The sequence below is a fragment of the Anser cygnoides genome, chromosome 2 (genome assembly GCF_040182565.1).
Source record: "Anser cygnoides isolate HZ-2024a breed goose chromosome 2, Taihu_goose_T2T_genome, whole genome shotgun sequence".
Lineage (NCBI taxonomy): Eukaryota > Metazoa > Chordata > Aves > Anseriformes > Anatidae > Anser > Anser cygnoides.
The window spans coordinates 15,134,887-15,150,683 of record NC_089874.1 but is presented as its reverse complement, the minus strand read 5'-3'; the positions used below and the strand labels follow the sequence as shown (position 1 = coordinate 15,150,683).

General features: G+C 38.7%; 1 protein-coding gene across 18 annotated transcripts in view; it reads right to left on the bottom strand.

The window, feature by feature from the left end:
- PARD3 (par-3 family cell polarity regulator) overlaps positions 1-15,797 on the bottom strand; it is a 447,799-nt gene that overhangs the window by 126,768 nt on the left and 305,234 nt on the right. The gene's annotated exons all lie outside the window — the stretch shown is intronic.

The window sequence follows — 15,797 nt, the reverse complement described above, 5'->3', positions numbered from 1 at the left end:
ATGATGCCATATATAAAAATATGTAAAATTTATATAAAATGTATATGTAAATGATTTTTCATAAATAAATACATAGACTGAAGAAATGAAGAAAGGAGAATGTATGGGTGGTAGCAGCAGAAATTCCATATTTACAACTTATCTTAAAAATAGCTTCAGTTTACAAGAATATATATCAGTATCCTTGATATAACAAAACAAATATACATATAATCTGCTAAATGGATTTTTCTCTGATGCGTTACTGATGAGACCATTGTCGTCTGCCAAATCATCCACATATTTCATTAGAATAAAGAGCTATAGAAGAAACATGCATTAGTTGATTAATGAAAAAAAAAAACATGAAAATTGATTGAGACAGAAGAAGTTCAGTAGCATTATGTTCCTTAATAGAAAAAAGACCATCATTAAAAATTAACAAATGGTAAGTGTCTTGAGCTACTCCATCAGTGCCTTCTGTCTTCAACGCATGTTCTTTTCCCTGTAGTAGCAACAGTGCTCACACACACACAACCTAACACTACTCACAGGATTTTGCAATGACTTGTGTAGTCTTTTTCACCCTCCTGTGTCAGCAAAATCATAGAATTTATATTGCAAAAGATTATTGTGACACACACAAACATTCTGTTGCTAAAATAAAATTTAATAAGCATAAACAACAGTTCAACATAGCACACAAACGAAAATCACCCTGGCTAGTGATGACTTGAGTGTTTATAAGCCTTCTTTTAGAAGCAAAATTGTGCAAGTGCTATTTTTAAAAATATCCTTTTAAGTGCAAATATTTACATGCTTGCAGTGTATTCCAAGCAATAGCCAGTTGTCACAGCTAATCAAATTAGTGGATAAAACTCCACTTGTTAGGAGGGACAACAGAAGAAGCTGGAGTGACTCAGCAGCATCACTGTCCTGAGGTGATACAGAAGCACTGATGTACGGGCAAGCAGGAGCAAGGTACCTGACTACAGGAGCTTGTGGGCATAGTTGAACTAAGCATTTACTACTTTTCATTTTGTACAGGTTTTCTCGGTGATGTTAAACCTGAGGAAACAGCAAACTTTCTGGTACAACAGTCAGCTGAAACCCTCCTCTGCCAGGAAGGTTCCTGGAGAATTCAGGTGTCCCAAACCAAGAAATGGGCATTACAGAAGGACACAGATAACTCCTGGAAATGGAGAAAACCTCTGGAGAGATACACTCATATCTCTTCAGAGCAATAAAGCTCGCCTTCAAGCAATACACTTATGTGCTCAATCACGAATGCAGAAACTAAAACCAGGAGAACCAAACTATTAGCCCTCTCTGCAGTTGCCTTGAGAGGCGAGGCTCTTCTGTGATATCATATTCACACATTTTCTGTATCCTCTGGTTCACTTTCCAAACATTAAAAAACACTTTCGGTTGTGTTCAGGTAGGGATTCATGTAGAGCTGAACAAACGAAGGCTTCCCAAAACCAGCAGCTAGGACAGCACACACATCGCCACCCTTCGTGTGCGACATTACCAGCCATTCCCCCAACAACTTCCTGGAAAGACCTGGAAACAACATATGGGATTGGTAACTGGTTCCAGCCACTGAAGCTTAATCCGCCTGCCTTTGTGAGTCAGTATCCCGACTTCATAGAAAACGGGTATAATGCCAAACCAAGAGACATGTCATGAGGTTTCATTCAATTATTTTCATAAACAGTTTTGATAACATTTCCTGAAAGGCATGACACAACAGGCAGAATATTATTCACACCAAGGCGCTCTCTTTTCACAACTTAAGCATTTGTAATATTTACTTCCAGCATAAAATGGTGGAACTTTTAAAAACAGATTTCTTTTAGGAGAGACCATCTGTTTGCAAATTTCTAAACAGAAGACAATCTTGCATTGCTTCTCATGATTGCCTAAAAGCAGCAGGAACCATTGACAGGTGTAATAAAATAATAATAATAATTCACAAGAAATAAAAAAAACAAAAACAAAACAAAAAAAAAACAACCAATCCAAACTATTGCAGTTTAAAAACAGGCTGAGAAGGTCGAAGGAAGTGGGGATACTTTTACAACGATAATATTTTAAAAACACCACCAAGACAGCAAACAAACAAGAGATTCATCTGTTGAACGGCCGAACCAACTCAGTAAGCAATACCACAGTGTACTAAAAGTCACCATAAATAACTGATTTCCATGGTGGTGAGCCAAAACCTGTTAAGCTGTGGATTGTGGCATCCTGGAAGAAATGAGGAATGAAAGAGAAAGCTTCTGTTTAGATACAACTCTGCTAGCAATCATCAATGATAGCAGCAGCCACAGAAGCACTACATGACACTTTAAGGGAAGTTTCACAACTGTCTAAGTATTTTAAAGTTTGTTTTTGTGACAAAACCTCTTTAATATACTGCATGTCTTCCAAAATGAGAGTAGTTATTGACCACAAAGTTCCTTGCTCCAAGATCAGAGTTCACATACAAAGCATGAGCTACTTGTCACTGAAGAAAGTAACTGATACGTGTGATGCAGCCAAACTAATTCAGTCTTTTAATAGAGAATGTAAACTTAGTGGGCAGCATATCCTTTCTTCACTGTCATTTAATGCACTTACAAATGCTCCCGCCCGCTTCTCAGTCAGAATTTGCCACTCCAGACTGCAGTGCCCTGTTAGGTAACCCAGCACTGGGAACTCTGGGCAGTAAAATGTTACAACAACAAATGGAAAACTGTAAATACAAATTGCAGAAAAATAAAGTTCAGTTTCACCTACAAAATGAAGAGCAAGATCCTGAAAATGTCTGTGTGAAGTCCTCCAGGATGTCAACTCATCTTGCATAGAAATGGACACACAACCCTCTGCTTTGCTCTATGTAATACTGTAGAGCAGGTTTTAAAAAAGTAATCCTGCATGCTAAGCACCAACAGCAACCTGCTGTTAGCAGGTGCCCCACTATTTTTGAGTCTCAAGTACAAAGCAGTTATTCTTCTATGACCTAAGCAATCTTTCTTTTCTGAGTTGGGTAAAATGTTCCTGCCCAGCACACCGGGTGCCAAGGGCAGCCCTCTCGCTCTTGCTCAAGCCATGTTGAGCAGGTCACAAAACCTCGTCCCCGCGCTCCACACTGGACAACTGCTACGGTGCAACCACGCAGACCAGGATGGGGACACTTCTACTGCTGTACTTGTTGCACTCTACAGATTAGTTCAAAAATTGTGGGCCAATTTAGGTATTAATAATACTACATTGTATGCCTCTAATTACCAGTGTCCACTAGGAGTGCTCACAGAGAGCGTTTAAACCGTGGCTACTCTTCAACACCATCCTGACAGCTACGCTTCTAATTCCTGCTCTGTTCATTTTAATGCATTATTGTTTCAAAATACAATGCTACAAAATTGCAAATTACATCTGGCTCAAGGGCTGATTATGAGAAATACTAGCACTTCTGCCTCTGCGTGAATAACTCTGATAATAATGAGAGATTGATTGAGCTCCAAGAAGTCCAAATGATGAGAAGGGTCAATTTGAACATTTCTATTAGCTTCTTTTGTTAAATCTAACACTTTGCCAGACCAGAGACAAATACTGCATCTGGTTACCATGATTTTTTCCAACCTTACAGAAGTACAATTTAGAAAATGGGTACTGGTCTAAAGGCAGACCTTATAAGAAATGCTAATGAAGCATAAAAAACCATCCGTTTTACTGGCACTCAAAGCCAAAAAAAGAAAAGTTGCAAGGGAAATTTGCTTCAACTCTTTCTTGGCAGAAAAGAAAAAAAAAATATTATTTTTTTTTTGGTACAAAAAGTCTTCATTACTCCAGTTTGCAACTGAAACGCTTGCTCGTGTATATATGAGCACAGCATACTTTATGTAAACGTGAGTTGCAATAAAACAGATTATTGAAGATGCTTGCTAAGCACGTGCAACAGGCAAAGAAAGGAGGACACAAATGTAAAACACCAACTAGTTAGACCAGGAAATTGCAGTAACATTACTCCAACAACTTAGTCGTGCAGTCTGGCAATTACACTGTATAAAATCAGCAAAAGCCAACACAGATGCACAAAAAGTTAATCAAACTACTGACAGTTCATCCGGAACCTTCCAAAGATTAAAACTTCCCTACAGATCTCATTATCTAGAAATGTTAATATGTCAGTCAGCACTTTTTCTGTCAATTACTGAAAGTCGTGGTTGATACGAATCTCCTAGAAAATAACCTCTGTAGGGTAAATTAAGCTATAAGTGATGTCTCTATATCTTTAGTCTCATTCACATATTTACACTTCATAGGAAGCAGGGAAGGCACAATTGTTTTTCAGTACAGGACAACAGACAATACTGTAGGATCTGTGGGACGTGTCTAACGAAAATATTCCCCGAAGCCCAAATGAGCTGGCAGCTGCCATTATCTTTGAGGATGCCTATGGCAGAAAAATGCAATTCCCCTTGTTGAGCTGCAGTACCTGAGTGCAGGTGGCTGTGGGCTACATTTGAGGGTTTCCTGTCCCGTTCTGGGTTCTACAGTGTCACTTAAGTCTCTTCAAAGATGAGAAAGAATAAACTTTACTTGAAATTATTAAAAATTAATGCCAATAGGAAACTTATGCAAGTGCTCTAGAACACAACTTAATTAAGTTACAACAAATGCCCCTGAGTGGTCATAAAAACACAGGGCAAAAAATAATAGCTATGCTGTTTTGGAAGTCTGTTACAAAGACAGGGCTAAGCCAGAGGACCCAGCCTGAGCCAAGCCTCTTTTTTAGCACGCGTTAGCATGCCCCTGCTGGCTTCGCACATTTCTGCCGATTCTATCAGCTGGTACTCTGCCCAGCGGCACGAAAATTGAGTTTATATACGCGGTACCTTCCAGGTGGAAAACGAAGAGTGAGACTTCGCACCACAGCAGCAGCAGCGGAACAAAACATCTCCGGGGCGGACGCAACGAGGCTCGGGTGGATCAGCCCTGGGAAGCCAGCTTGGCAGCGAGTCCCCACAGCAGCTGGCGCAGGGGCTTGCCCAGAGCTACCTTGAGCCCTGGGGACTCCCAGCATCCTGCAGCTGCCAGTAGTCGGAGCCTGAGCTGTCTGCAGGGTAACTGCCGTCGAAATAACTCTATCAGTTGCGATTTACGCTGCTGATTATTTCAGGGCCAATTTGGGAACAAAGATTTATTTCAGATTGAAAACGCGTACAAGCCAGGACTCGCACCGGACTAATTAAAGGCAAGAGATGTGGGCTGGTGGGGTTTGATTTGGGGTTTCAGCCCCCCTGTAAATAAGCTCCTAGCACAGAAGATCTGAGACTGGCGCCAGCCCCGTACACACTGGCATTTTTGATCTCATTTGTATATGCTCAGGCACTATAAGTGAGTGACTGGGCTTATATTTATTTAGAAAACCAGACAGATGATATTTAAAATAAACCCAATCTTGACATCTAAGATATTCAGCTCCTGAGATTTTATTCCTGAAATGAGATCAGGTCTGCTTGTGCTTGGTGCTGCAGATGGTATTACAGCAATTGTCACTGCCACATTAGTATTTCTTCTGAATGTAAAACGTAATTTTTATTATAGCCTAAAAAAAAAAAATCTTTAAAAAAAATTAAGTCCTGTTGAAAAATGGCACCTAGTCTTCACTTTTATCTTACACAAGCTGTTTTCTTACTTTTACAGTTATAAAAGGCAAACAGAATTAGCAAAGTATTTTAAGTTCCAAAGATGATATCAGGACCCCTAGCAGTTACAGATGATAGCACTGTTGGTATCATTACCTGCTCAGCAACATCAGAGGAAAGAAATACTTTATCTGTAACACTACACATGAAACTCGTACTTGTAGAAGCATGTTATGTTCTCAGTTTCAGGATTTTAGCACTACGGGTTAAAGACAAAGATAGTATCTAAAATAATATTGTGAAATATTTGAGATTTATTTGTAGTATGTTGCTGTTGAAATGTGTAACAGTAATTCGGCTTGCATTCTAAATATTGCTGGCACACCTGGTGTTGAATATGCTGGAAGCATTTGCAATTGGTACCAAAATGTACTACATTCATTATTGTGGTACTCAAAAATGCTGATACAGCTAAGAGTCGAGATGCATTTTTGTTACTAAATTCTCTTTTGCAAAACTTTATAGACCTAATCCACAAACTTTGTTTCTGATTAGATATTTCCTTATGAAGTACTACCTGTAGCAGCATTAACAGAAAATCTACATATATTTTCAGTCATCCAAAAATCACATCCACCTTCCAAACTAAACACCAGCATCTGGAAGCAGTAGATAGCCTATGCTTTTAGCACACAGATATTTTGTATTTCTATAAAGCAGGAAATGCCACAGAACATCAAAGCACTTGGAGACTGTAGCATGGGGAAGGTGCTATCCCATTTTCACAATGAGAAAACAGTTCTTCCTCAAAGCTTAAATGGCCTGTCAAACTCCCAGAGACTTCTATACTGCAAGCACAAACAACTTTGGGACTAACTTTCTTCAGCCTCCATTGTTAGTATCTCCCAGACAAAGTCGAGTCTATAAAGTTAATACATCTGCTAAACTAATTATTTTTTAACAATTTTCCTACCAATACAGCATTACTAACATACTTTCAACATAAACTTCCAAACCCCTTAAAATAGCCATATCGATACTATGTTATTATATATATGCTGCAAATAGTTAAGACCCTCAAGTAGCTCCACGAAAACACACCATATTCTTTTTCCTTTCAGGAGCAGGAGCTATAAGGCCGATGTCAAAAAAAGTCCTGAAAAAAAGTGTTAGCATTTGTAGAGACTACAAATTTATCTTCTGCAGAAGTAAACATTTCAAGATTTACTGTTAGTCACATCATCAGCTAGCCAAACATACCCTGTAAAACTAGTTCATGAAATGAATGTATTCCAGCAGGGTCTATTTTACAAACATCTACAGCCTTTTCTTGCACTCCTGCTTATTGTAAGCTTGTACAGAAGCAGTAAAAGTTAATATGCAGAGGAACACTACATTAACTACTGAAATGTTATTGCACATCAAAAAGGTTTACTGCTACTTTGCAAACATGCTTACCTGAGTGCCATAAAACACTGACATATAATGAGTCAGATCTATTGCAGTGCATTGCAATCAGGTCTTCACTCTCATCGTGTAAAAGCATCTCCTTGATACAAGTCATTCTACATGATCTTCAAAAGAGAATTTTGTATATGATCTTCTACAAAATTTGTTAGTGTTTTGGAATTAGGGAAATACATAACAAATTGTCAGCAACAGGATAAATTGCTAAGAACTGAAGACACACATACTATTTTGTACTTGAATACAAAGGCACCTGTGTTATTATCTCAAAAAATTCTTGAGCTGATGATCACTGAAAGCCTAGAAGACTGATCATAGAAGAACCACTACATGGTTACCCCGTTCTGGTGCTCCACCCTTGGCAACTACTACACCCTCAACTACTGATTACCGTCAAAGACAAAATATTGGGGTAAGGGGGCTTACCAGTTATCGTTCAACCTTGTATGGCTGCATTCTTATGTTTTTACACAAAACTCCATAGAATGTGCTGAACACAAAAAGAATTAAAATAACATTTTCTCTCCCTCCAAAAGCCTCCAAAACCAGCTTCTTTGTGACTGGCTGAACTACAAACGCTCAAGGTTTTACTTGGTATGGGTACTTTGAGAGGAAAAGTGAAGAATACCAGAATGAGTGCAACACAAATTTTATAATTGAAAACCAGGTGATAGTTTCCAGTGTCACATGAAATAGTAGAAAGAATGATTTCTGTAGACTGTTTCTTCCTCAATTCTAAAGAAAATAATAATCTTTTCTAGCTCAGTAAATTACACTGGTTGCTATTAGGTATCATATCATAGTCACGCTTGGTGTCCTACTAGTTGCAAGTCAAAAACTATTTAGAGCAAGACACACGGAAGCACAGTAAAAATCACCTGTTTACAGGTAAATTCTTCCTTAACACTTAACACACAATCGGTGGCTCACGGTCACAAATATATATGCTTAGCCATGTTATTTCCTATGTTGATGGTCAAGGAACTTCAGAGCCAGCAAGTCCCTCATGGCAATCATGTATCACAAACATCCTTTAAAATTTAAACTTTTTGGATGACAATCTTATTTTACATACATATTTGTGCTTCATGAGAAGGATAAGTAGGTGTTTATTGATTCTGATTTTTTGTACCAGTGATTATTCAGCGAATCTTGTTCCCATCTCCTCTTACCGAGGACAAATACTTTTCACTAGGAGAGTGGTTAAGCACTGGAACAGGCTGCCGAGAGAGGCAGCCCAATCTCCATCCTTGGAGATATTTGAAACTCAACGGGGCTTGACACTCGGCAAGCTGACAAAATGTGCAAGTTGCACTGCTGTGAGCAGGGGTTGAACCAAGCAGAGATCCCTTCCTACCAGAATCATTCTATCAGTGTATTATTTTCAATGTCTGTTCAGTTCCTCCTAATTCTACTTTTTTCTTTTTTGTTTGTTTGTTTCTTTTGTTTGTTTGATTGCTTCTTTTTTTTTTTCCTCTAGAAGAACTGATAAAAGGATTCAAAGTGAGGGACATAGCACTTGCATACCCCACGGGTATTGTGTTTCTAATACCAGCTTCTCTTCTACTCTTTCTACAAAACTTTTGTTCCTCTTATTTTTCTCAGAAAGAGCAACAACAACATAAAAGCCTAAATAAGCTCTCTAAATGCCTTATACCCACCCTTTTCTTACTGCATTCATGGAAATGCATGACCTCACAGACTATTTCTATTCCAGTATATTTCATTTCAGAAATCATACTGACTTAAAACCATTTTGCCATTCTCACTGAAGTGTTTTACAGCTCTGTATTTAATGATTATTTCTCTGCACAACAGTAAGACGCACGAAAATCTTAGCAGGGCATCAACATTCCTACACACTGTGAATCCAGATTGCTCACAAGAAGTGAAATGCAGCTGTAAGTTAGAGCTTTGTCTTTTAGAAAAGGATCAGCTCTCCTGGAGCTGCCCTCTTAGGTACCTCGAGTAACTACGACGTAATAGCCCGTGACATCTTCTACTGTAAAAATACTTCAAGTTGCATTAATTTTCTTCCAAGAAATACATTCCTATTCCTGTTTTTAAAAAGGATTTTCAAAAAAAAAGACTCAGCTTTAAAAACAATCTAAAGGCAAAGCATCTGTAACCTATATCAATATACCGGTGCTATCAGTAGCAAATTAAATCCCCAAGGAACATTTCCAACAGATAATGAAACAAATGCCATTAGTGGAGCTTTTCATCTAACAGATCCTTCACTTCTGAAGACAGTATTTATTTACCGTACTTTGTTAGGGACTAACACGTTGACTAGTTAGTAGTCTTCAATTATCACATCAGGTGGAGGAAAAAATCCTATTTCTAAACGAGCTAAAACTGAAATTGACTTTGAATCTCTGAACTGTCAACAAATTCTTCTATGAAAAGGCTTGCTTTACAGAGATTATAAAGTGGGTGTCATCCTTGACACTTGCATTCTATATTCATACTCCAGGCCTGGAAGAGAAATGCTGCAGAGCGCCAGGAAGGATCTTGGAGGGCTCAGCTGTCATGCTGCATGCCTCCCTCACTTGCTTTGCAGTCAGATACGGTGCTGTAGATGTCAAAGGTTCTCTATTTAAACTCACTGACAAGCAAAGGAAGAATACTGGGAGAATATGTTAGCAGCTACTATGAACTTGTCTCTAGTATCAGGTCACCCCGACACTTATTTCAGGATGTTAGAAACAAAAGCTCTGATTCTATCCAAATTAAAAAAAAAAAAAAAAATACGATATACCCTCATCAGATTTACAAGTTCAAGATTTACTATGGGAAAATCCGGTGTTAAAAGTACATGCAACAAGGAACTGCTTTCTGTCAGAATGACAAACTAGAAAGCCACATACGATTATGTTAATCTCTCGTTTCAGATCTCTCTCGCACAATTGCATACCACTGCTTTCTGTGTTTCATGTAAAAGTCACAGAGTTTACTAACCATTTAATGAAGCTACATTCCTTAAATCCCTGACAGATTATGTGAGGTTGTTTGGATCAGAAATAAGAATTTGCCATTCCGCTGCCCCCTGCCCCAATTACATTTTAGTCATAAACATCTGTACCGCGGGGTGTTTGGGGATGCGGGCAATGAAACACAAATCTCCTCAAAGCAACTGATTACACCATGCAGAAGGAAACAACAGGAAAAAGTGTGAAGATGAAGAAAGGAGAATCACTTGCCTTTCCGAAAAGAAAAGGTATTTTCAATCAAGCTTATCTCTTTCTGTCCCTTATTTACTTTTAATTGGAAAGAAGGAAGTAAAGAATATGAAAATACTTTGAAAGACATTTATAAGAGTCCTGGGTAATTGTCTGCATCAAAGATGACAATTTGCTGCATGGCTGATTTCATTTGAAAGGCTTTACTGACTGTGCATCCCAGGGGCTGCCTGAAACTTTGAAAATGGATCAGGACAAAGTAGCCCAGAGCAGTGCAGAGCAAGATGTCATTAACAGTATTCAGCTTGCAGCCAGGATGAGGACTACGCTCCTTCCCCAAAAAATAAAAACCCAGCACACTTAGATCTTGCATCTAGGATTTTAGTGGGTTGCACGCACTTTTTCTAGCTGGTAGAAGAGGGGAAGCAGATGTGGACTTAATGATAGTTGTGCCAGCTGGCTCAGAGAGTAGTAGCAGGCAAAAAACAGAGCACAAATGGCCCCAAATTCCATTTACCTGAGCAACGACCCAGCTCAACTTTTTTTGATGAAATTTTTAGCATAAGTACCACAAGCTGGCTGCAATGTTCTCAGATGAGTATTAGCAAATCCAGGTGCAATTCAGTGTACAAGCAACAATCTTTGAAGTTTAAAATGATACAACAGACAGGTGCTTAAGCAATAATCTCTTCCTCTATGTTCTAAGACTCAAGATTTATGGTATTTTGTGCCAAGAGCAGAACACTTAAAAAAAAAAATCTAACTTGCAGAGTTTATTCCCATGTTTTCTATCAAGTTCATGTATCAAAAAGTGTATTCACCAGTAGAAAGTCCTATTAGCCATGCTTCCACACCAAATACAATTATTGCTGCTTCTTAAGTAATTGCATGATGAAAATCAGACCACTGACTTTATCAGGTTCAAGGTATTTGCCAGTCTTTTTGACTGGGATATAATTCAACAGTATTTTACACAAGTCAGAAACCTTTTTGCCATGTGCCTGCTTAAAAGTCTGAAGGTTGTTATTAACCCTTCTGAATGTTGTTATTAAAGGGACATATTCTCAGCACCTTGGAAGCAGCTGTGTGGGAAAAAAGGGGGGCAAAAGACAACAGTGTATCTGATTTCAGCTAAACAAGGTTGTAAAATAAATTATCTATCTCCTCTCACTGAACTAGAATAAACAACACTACAAGGCTCCCAGTAATCATTTTAAATGTAATTTTAGGATTAGATTTTAATGGTAATCTGACATATTACATTTGCATTCACTATTCAGTGCATTGATTTACTCACCTGGATGCTACAATAATCAAGAGAGGAATTGAAGATTAGTCACCATATGTCACAGATTTACATTTCTATCAACCTGACGGACCAGATCTTGAAATATACAGTCTCCAGTAATAAAAACACCTATGCATATGTTTAATGTGAAATATATTGTCTTGTTCCACAAACTTCAACACCCCGTGCTTATCTTCCCCATTGAAAAGCTATGTTTCTGTGGACTGAGGTTTAAATTCCTACAGTAGAAAATGTGTTTATTTCTTGTTACATACTTATCCACACTTTCTTCAAAGTATACTACATCCTTCTCATTAACAAACTCCAAAAATAATGAAAATATTTTCTAACTTAAACTAGAGGTTAAGACACAATAGGTATACCCCACAACATCTTTCATTCTCCTCAGCAGTTCCTCACAAAAACTCAAACATACCGTTTGTCTTTTCAAACCCATTTTTATCTCATTGTATTGATACGTATTAATTTGTTTCAGCATGTTTTTGTTATCACGCAGTGACTGTCCCTCCAATATTATTTTACCATGACATGACTTGTTTCTACTTCTCTTCTCCCTTTTGGAAACCCAAAGCTGCTTTTCTCCCCTTTTTTCTCAACATCTGAGTAGTTCAGTTTCTCTAAACATGTTATTCCTCAGACACAGCCTTCACTGAGACTGACCACTTTGCCAGACATAATTTTTCAATCACAAAACTCTCCATTGAGAGTCCTCCTATACAAAATCCCCGGTAAGATTGTGGCCATCTACTTCCCTGCAAAGAAAATAAATTCCGAAACATTAGCGGAACAATCACAGTGATGTCACTGTGTTACCAAGTCATGGTTCTGGGCTATCAGAGAGAATATTATACGTGGTTTGGGGAAGCTGGGGAAAGATATAGAGCTGCCACTTCTTCCATCTATGACATATTATTTCATCAGGCTAGTCAACCATCTAAAGACTTTATCCAAGCTTGTACACTGTGAATAAGCAGGAAGGAAGTATAGGGATCTTAGGCAATCAGCTGCACCACTGCAGAGCATCATTTCATCCGCAGCTACAAGTAAGAACAATCTCAAATCTTACATACCGACAGTCCCCTTTCATAAATTAAAATATCCTGTATGTGACAGGGGCAGGAGGAAGGAGAAGAAAGCGACATACAGTTTTCTCTCTCAGGAGAGGAACATCACAGCATCCCACAACATAGAAGCCCATCAAATTAATGCATCCCTACCAGCACTGATTATAGGTGCACTGTTTGAAACTACAGAGCCTCTTGCTTAACGCAGTACTACAATGACTTATTTATCAACTGGATGGTTTTGTCAGGTTCATTTAATCAAGAAGAAAAATCTCTCCAGAAATAAACAAAATCACACTCAGAAATGAGTAAACGTATTTTAGCTTCCATTTGGAGAAGCACAAAGATTTTTATAATCTTCCGATGTCAAAACATACATCCATTCAAGCCTTCTTAGCAGCAAAACACAAAAACTAGCAGAACTTTCTATCAGCTTCCCCAAAACTATTTGCTCAGCTGTCAATGGCCATCCAGGCACCCCTTAAATGTCAGCAGTGGAGAAGGTGGAATTGCACAGCCTCTCCCCAGAATGTGATTAAAGACAGAGAATATAACACATAATCCCACTGCAGGGATAAGACAGACAGGGGGATGATGCAACTGCTCAGGTAAAACAAATATGTTCTGGTGTAAGCAAGCTCTGCAGCACCCACAAGCAGCACCAAAGCTGATGTGTCAGCATCTCCCCAGAGAGATCAATATTTTTGTTCAACACTTTTCTAGGTTTACTTATACCCTATATTTATCTGTGAGCAGAAAGAGAGACCATTAAGCCAAATGTCAAATTTATAAATATTATTCTCTTCTGCTCTCAAATGTCAATTTGGAAGAAGAAATACACACATACTCAGACAGATTTATTTCACTGAGAGAAGGGTGAACTTCCAGACTGTCTGCAGCCCTGTGTGAGCAAAGGTCCTCTGGAAACAAGGGGAGCTTGGTGTGTCAGAGCACTGCGTTTTACAGTTCTTGCTCACGGTTACATCAAGCGTCTCTGCTCTGTTTGATGAAAGCAGTAAAACAATGCGAGTACTTAAAAGATTTACTTATGATTTTAACCTGCTATCTGAATCATCCTGGGATTTCTTGGAAATGATGACTAGATGCTGAAGGATAAATGTAACCTAGGATCCCCTTGTGGGAGTTCTCATGTCACGGTACAGTTTAATGAAGATCCCAGTACCAAATCCTAAGATTTTAACTGAAGGCAAGGAGACTTATTTTTATACATTACATAGACTCCGCTTCAGAAGCTGTCAGTTTGCATACAGGCAGTAAAAAGCCCCTTGGCTAAATACAGGCATCGAATAAAGTGTCAGTTAACAGTAATTTCACCCCGCAAGTGTTCTTGCCCATACAACTTAATGAAGAAAGATTGTTTTACGATAAGAGCAATGAAAAGGAGGAAAGAAAGAAAAAGGAGAAAAGAAAAAGACCTACAAAGAAATGACAGTGTTGCAAAGAACCAAAACACCCAATTACACTTTGATCATGGCTTGAATTTCAAATGTTACTGTCATCATTATTTTCCACTGCACCACTTCCTTCCCTGATTACTCGGTATCTATGGTATACGTTGGATATACAGCAAAAACAAAGCATGATATAGGCAGAAGCACTAGCTTATCTTTCAGCCATAATAAAGCCTCTCTCTCAAACATTATTGAGAAGCCTGTCAACAAAGCAAACCTGAGCACTGAGTGGAAATGAGGCATAACGTTTAATTCCTTCAATCAGCATTTTCCTGTTTGCCAGGAGCACCTCTCCTGGGTGGGCTGACAAGGTGCAAGCTAATTTAAAGATCCAGGAGAAGGCAAACTGCATCCGGATAGCACTGCTCCCACGTTAATTAAGAGGAGACTGAAAAGTAAAGTTCACTCAGAAATGGTACTGCGGGAAAAAATAACTCAAGGAAACTGACTGTTAGGAAGAGCAGACAACAAAGTGATCATCAGACCTTCTTCTCAGTAAGATTACAGATTAAAGATTTAAGAAGTGTTATATCAAACATACAGACAAGGTTACTTCATATTTTGCTGGGAGTGTCTGATTAAAAATTGTACTAATTGCCACTTTCAGTCATTTCCATTCAGAGCTTTCAGAGCTACACTGGAACACCAGACACGAGGCTGTAATGCCAGAGGGAAGAAAGCAGACGACAAGCTCTGGACTGACCTGGCTCTCCGAAACGTGAAGCCTTCCCTGTTTGGAGGGGACTCTCTGCAAGTCAGTTCTTTGTCTGTGTACCAACACTTGCAAGATGAAGCAGCTCCCTCACAGGTCCTCTGGGCATCAGGAGCATTATACAGGGGAAACCCAAGGACTAAGGAGCTGCCCAGCTTTCTAGATGCTGTGTAATACCTTCTGACTGAACTGGCTCACCAGATAGCACTCATGTTACCCAATAAGCTACTTACAGCCCGCAGAATTTATCATGTATAATTTGCCTCAATTTTGCCTGTCATTTATATCGTGATAGCCATTTATACCAGAAATAAGAGTCCTAAAACAAAGCTGCAGAAAAATGGCAAAGAGTACAGAAAAGAACCAGTTAGCGTTTTGCATCTCTAACCTTCTCCTCTCCCCCTGAGCAGGGCGCAGCCCTGCGCCAGGCTTCAATTCAGGCAGGCAAACACCCAGAAAATGAAGGTATCCCCACAGGACATTCATACGATCAGGCTGAGGTACTCTCCTCCTCCTGAAGTGTGGGGCTATCTTTTACGACACTCTTGGTACTGTTGTATATGCTGCCTAACAACCTGATATGATTTTGATTTTTTTCTAAACAAATTTTCTATTATTTTCAAACTTTCTAAATCCAAAGTTAACTAATTCTGTAATGTCATTCAGACAGAACAACTCTCAAGAACCTCAGCAGGTACAACCAAAGTTCAATTACAGGATAAAGATGATAACAGGTTTTAAGTAAATTGAAGCTCCACTTAAAAGTTTTCAGAGAAGAATCACTGTTAGTAAAGCTTTAAAATAATACTGGTATCTCACTTCAAAATTAAATAGTGAATCACTGCATATAAAAGAAATCTTCCTCATTATTTTTTCTTGGAAATATTTTTATTTACTTTAGCTAGCTAAAAGAAAGACTGAGTTTCTTACTCTCTCACCCCTTCCCACAAGTGCTCAAAGATGTTTGTCATGTTTC